This window comes from Myodes glareolus, chromosome 4 (genome assembly GCF_982192425.1).
Source record: "Myodes glareolus chromosome 4, mMyoGla1.1, whole genome shotgun sequence".
Taxonomy (NCBI): Eukaryota; Metazoa; Chordata; class Mammalia; order Rodentia; family Cricetidae; genus Myodes; species Myodes glareolus.
This window is the reverse complement of record NC_142029.1, coordinates 88,754,357-88,760,356: the sequence shown is the minus strand read 5'-3', so window position 1 is coordinate 88,760,356 and position 6,000 is coordinate 88,754,357.

Genomic DNA, 6,000 nt, shown 5'->3' with positions numbered 1-6,000 from the left:
CTGTAGTGATTCCTTTGAGACTTCAGTTTTATAGCACTCTATTTATTACGATTGCTCTTATTTTTAAATAGAAAAATCCTGAGGTTTAAGGTGATGGACTCACTTAGTATTCACACAGCAGCCAGTTGGCAAACCTAAGTGTGGTAGAATCCAGTCTCTCACAGAAGAGGACCCTCTGTGGTTGAGAACTTGAGGGTAGGGTCGCTTCTTTCTCCTGTCTCTCCTTGATACTGTTGTCAGGGTATAGGAAAAGCCAGTCCTACCACCTCACGGAGCTCAACCTTGGATGACCAGGGACCAGACTGCGGAGAGTCAAGGCTGGTGGGGACCAGGTACACCCCCAGCACCTCCACTTGCACTGACTCCATTATCTTTAACTTTGGGGAAACTTTCCCGATCAGGTTTTATTCAGAAACCTTCAAATGAAATTCTTAGTCTGGCCTAGGGCCCATGGGGAAGAAATAGAAAACATTGCTCTGGCAACGGAGGAGAGAAGGGACCATGTGGAAACCGTGAGGGAGGGGAGGCGGGCAGTCTGGAGCTCAGTCTCTCTCACAGAGTTCAAATGCTTCTGGGTGCCTGTGGCCTTCCCAGGGTGACTTAGCCGGCCCAAGCAGAGCACCAGTCCTGACAGTCACAGACGGCTATGAGCCATGTGCCTTCTCCCAAGAAGCTTGCTGCCAAGGCAACTCTGGAAGGAAGGGCTTATAAATGTTCCTGAAAATGGATCTATCTCTCATTCCTTTGCGAAGGTGTCCAGCTGGACCCAAAGATCCCAGAAGTGTGTGAGGGCTCTGATCCCCAATCTAGTTCATAAATGATGTAGGGTCCCTGCTTCAAAGGGAGCAGTGTTACAGTAGCAATCAAGGCCCTTTGAGGGTAAACTTGTGTCTAAGAGAATGGAATCTCTGGTCTGAGTAGAGACCTGACATCCCAGCTGGGCTGGGTCAAGCTCCTGGCCAAGGGATCACCCCTAGGACAACAAGTTCACTTCAGCCATACTACAGAGATAGCTGCAGCTGGGGGTGGGGGGTGGTGGTGGCACATGTCTTTCATCCCAGCCCTCGGGTGGCAGAGGCAGGCCACCTGGTCTCTGTGAGTTCGAGGCTAGCCTGGTCTTCAGACCGAGTTCCAGGACAGAGGCTCCAAGCAACACAGAGAAACCCTGTCTCGAAAAACCAAATAAATAAATAAATAATAAAATCAAATAAAATAAGTAAAAAAAAAATAAAAGACAGCTGGAATGAAGATCCTTTTAGTGATCTACCAAGGTCGTACCAAGGTCTCCTCACCTTTCTAAGTACTAACTCAGAAAGAGGCAAATGTTTCTTTCTCCTCTTTCTTTCAGGTGTTGGTCAGAACCTAAGTGTGCTTTTTCTAAGTTTGGGCTTCCTTACTTTTTCTCTGAAGCCACTGCCCTCCCTGCCATGGTGCCAGCTGCCAGTCCTGGATGAATGCGGCTCTCACAGAGCCTTGTTCTTCCACATACTCCTCCTCCAGGCGGCTGCGAGATCAACAGCCTACCCAGCCTACAGTTTTGTGTTTTCGATCCTAATAAAATTGTTCTTGAGCTTAAAAATAAAAACCTACAAAGCTGGAACTGGGAAAATGGCCAGTTCCCAGCAACCCCATGGTGGCTCACAGCCATCTGTAGTGGGATCTGGCGCCCTCTTCTGGTGTTCGTGAAGATGGAACACTCATGGACCTAAAATACATGAATAAATCTTAAAAAAGTACAAAAGTAAAACAATAAAAGGTGTCTATAAAGTCAGTAGATAGTAGCTGTGAGATTTCAGTTATCTACATAAGAATTTGGTAAAAGTGAAAAAAAAACCCTAAATTCCTTCCCAGATATCATCAGCATACTTTTTACAAATTGGTGTAAATGACAGGCTTTTATATTAATAGCTGGCTTTATACACTGTAGACACAAACACATGTGTGTGCCCATGTACCATATAAAGTATTTAAACTTGGCTTGCCTTCTACAGTTGTTGTCTGTAATAACTAGTATGGTGAGGTGAGACTTTCCTCTTACATACTCAAGGTAATCGTGTCCATCCTTAAAAAACAAATAACAAGAACAAAAATCCAGAAGTGGAAGGCTGAATGAAGCGATGATGTCATTCAGAGGCGGCAACATGGGGCACCCTGCAGTGACGCCTGATGTATCCCTCCTTATGTTCGGGGCCTGCCTGGAGACAGGGCTTGCGTAGGACGACGCCCGTGTCCATTAGCCGTTGTCTGTACAGGGCAGGTCGTGCTGTTCGATCACTGTCCAGAAAGACACAATTCTCTGCTGTTCCGAAAGTGGAAAAGAGAGGAGGTCTATGAGAGAACAAGTCGTTCCATAGCCTTCCAGGACGGCATCCTGAGGAGCTAAAGTAGCAGGACCTTCCAGCTCCATTACAATAGAGTCTTTGTCCGGTCAGTTAAGCGATAGCATGTAACATTTTAGAAATATCTCAAACCAGCAAAGCATACTGAGTAATGTTTTGATAAGCAACTTAGATTTCTCACTGGTTTAAAAAAAGGGAGGGGTAGATTCTTTTCTGATCTAGGGTTTCAGATAATATTAAAGTGTGTCAGTGCTCAGGTACTGGGAACAGCGTTTCCTTCGCTGTGTAACAGAGTCTGCACTTCAGCACCCGTGAGTGCTGATGGCGCGAGGCAAGGGGAGGCTCAGGATGGAGGAATCCAAGGTATGTAAGACGTTTTTATTCTAATAAATTAATCAGTTTCCCGTTCTGCTCTTCAAGACCTAAACCTTTCTATCAACTCAGCTGCGTTGCTACTGAAGCTGAAGTGCTTCTGATTCTCAGTGTGGAAAGCGGTGGGCTGTGACTTCACAGATGAGACACAGGCAGAGGAGAAGACGGGCTTGAAGGCCGGTAGGAGTGACTCTCGGACTCGATGCTCCAACTCCCCATGCATTCCTTGCGGCTGGTATCTCAGCTTCAAGATCAACTTTTGCTTTCAAATAACTCCTTAGTTTTACACTGGCCAGCTGTTTGCACCCACCCTTTCCCTAACTCATAGCTATGAAGTTCTTTGGAACTACTAATGTTGATAAGAACAAATGACAAGCATGTCAGTCCAGCCTTTGACGTACCTGGATGCGACAGATACAGAAAATAATCTGGGAACGTGTTGGTTATCCTAAGTGGACTGTGACACTTTAGGACTGCGAAGGGCATTTTGTAGTTGGTAGAACTGAACTTTAATCTGTAGGTGCACCCCAACCCCAAACTTGGACATAAGTGCGTGTCATCCATGCAGACATGATACTATTTGTTACATGTAGCGAAGTCACCGGGTGTTTTTCAAAGTGCACTGTGAGCTCTTGGGTCATCATGTTCCAGATCTATAAAGGAGGTCTTGTTACTGCCCCCACTTCATACAACAGGCACAGACTGGGGGGAGTCACTCAGCAAAGGGTAGGCAGGAGTCAAGATTAGAAGCGAGGCCGTTTGGCTCTGTGTGTAAGTTCCTCACCCCTTTATATATCAGTCTATGTGTCTGTAACGCACAAACAGGATAAAACACAGAAGCAGCGTGGTGAGGAAGTGAAAAGTCCGGAATTGGGCAGGAGTGTGAGACAAAGTGTATTTTAACAATGCACTTAAAGACTCATGGATGAACTCTGAGGCAGGCTGTGCTATTTGATTAGGGATCCTGATCCTTATGACAGCCGGTAGAGGGAGCACTGCTTTCTGAAACAATGCTATGTGGCTATCCCCCTGTATCTCTGTGTTAATCTTCGGGGATTTTACACGTGTGTGGTGGACATGTATGTGTGTAAAGGCCAGAAGTTAACCTCAGGTGCCATCCACCTTGGTTTTTGTTTGTCTGAGGTAAGTTCTCACCAGCCTGAAGCTTGCTAAGTAAGCTTTGCTGGTTGGCTAGCAAGCCCCAGGGATCTGCCTGTGAGTATTGGTTTATATCTGAGCACCAGGCTTGGTTTTTTTGCACGGGCCTGGGGGCTCAGACTCGGTCCTCACAGCAAGCTCTCTGTCCGCTGAGCTGGCTTCCCAACGCTGGGGGTTTCTTCCGCTTTCTATGCTTCTGTCTGCAAGCTGGTCATGCCCCTGTTTACACCAGTGATGCATATTCATTTCCCCCTGCTGCTGTCACATGGTCAAACTTCAGGTGACTTAGAGCAGTGCGCATGCATCACCACCGCACAGGGCTAAGGACAATGCTTTAGAGAGATCCTAGGGGAGAATCTATTTGCTTTTTCAGCTTCTAGAAGTCACCCACATCCCAGGGTTGGTGGACTCTTCCTGTCTTCAGAGTCAGCAGTGTGACATCTTCCAGTCTCTTCACCCCTGCCTCACTGGCATTTATAGGGAGCCCTGTGGTTATATTGGGCCCGCTGGATAAACCATGTCAAGGTCCCTAATCTACTTTCTTGGGTTCTAAGAAGTAAGATGTAGACATTCTGGGCGGGTGGCATTATACCCACTACAGAATATAGGGCCCTGTTTTCTAGCTGTAACAACGGCCTCCTCTACAACCACAACCTCCCTTCCTCCCAATGCCTCGTGGACAAGGTCTGTTGCTTTATCTCAGTCTCAGGGCTCCTGCACCGACCCTCCCCATGCTCAGTCTGCTTTAGTTCCCTCCTCACACCTTCAGTGGGACCCCAAAGTGCTTAGCTCTACAAGAGGCGCTTTTCCTTCCAGCTCCTCCTCACCCCACACCCCTCCTCATATACACTAGCCCAGCCTCCCAACGGATCTCTAAAGGAGAAACACAAAGAGTTATTGCCTTTTAATTACACGTGCTATTGTAGCATCTATGAGGAAGAACATTTTAAGCTTAATTGAGACCAAATGTGAAGTTAAATTAAATGAATAACTAATTAACGTAATGTGCCTGCATTAGCCCCGTGTGAGTACAGAGGCCTGAGAGGAGACAGGTACTGAGCCTCTGGTGAACAGACTGTGCCCAGAACTGGGATGGGTGGGTAGAGGGGGTTGTGGAGAACCTGGCCTGGCAAGTGAGTGCAAAAGGGTACATCTCGGGAGGTCCTCCAACCTTTGTGATTTTACCCAGCATGTACCCAAGGCCCTGCTCTGGGCTCCCACAAATCTGCTGATGCTTTCTAGTGTCTCTCTTGTCTGCCTGGAGTGCATGTGTTTGCTCAGGCCTGGCTCCTCATGCCTCACATAGGAAGGCTTGACAAGATTCACATGAGCATCCACTGCCTTCCACCTCTCACCAGCGGCCTTGTCATACAAAGCTCATGAATTCTTCCTTCAGAAGCTGTCCCGTTGAAGCTACCAGGCTCACCCCTATGGGCCATCGCATCAGGTCTGGACTGACGACTGGTGTAGCCCTCAACTTTTTGTTTCTGTTGTTTATATTTTCCTGTTCTGTGTTATCTGCTAAGGAGACAAGGGGAGGGCAGCGAGTGTGACCAGCACTATCTCCTTTCACATCAATGCTATGGTACAATGTTATTCCTGTTCTAGATGAGGAAACAGAAAGTAGTAAATAATGAGGCTGGGAGGGGCGAGACCTCCAAGAATCCCTCCTGTGACACTGACCTTCAAGGAATTGTGGGGAGGAGTCTGGGAGTCAAAAGTGCACAGGCTTCCTTCTCTGAAACAGAATGGCACCGCCTGCCCACCCAAGACTCTACCATGGGATGGTGTCACCATCTAGTGGTGTTTAGAAGTAACATGGCTTCGCCTTAAGTTTGCACCTTCCGTAGAGCATTAGTTAAAATTCTTTGTAGAAAGATAGTGTGAGTACTGAGCAAAATACCATGTGTCGGCCCCTGCCCCTTACCAGGTCTTGAATATAAGAGGTTCCTGGCTGATTGCTCCCTGCAGAATCAAAGTGAGGATCAGGCATATGAGCTTTATATTTGAATACACTGACCAACACAGCATTCTAGGACATGCAATGTTTGTATCTTTTGGGGGCTCTAGACTCCAGCTGCATTGCACGTGTTATCAATGTCATGAGTATGCCCTCTGGGAATGGCAGCTG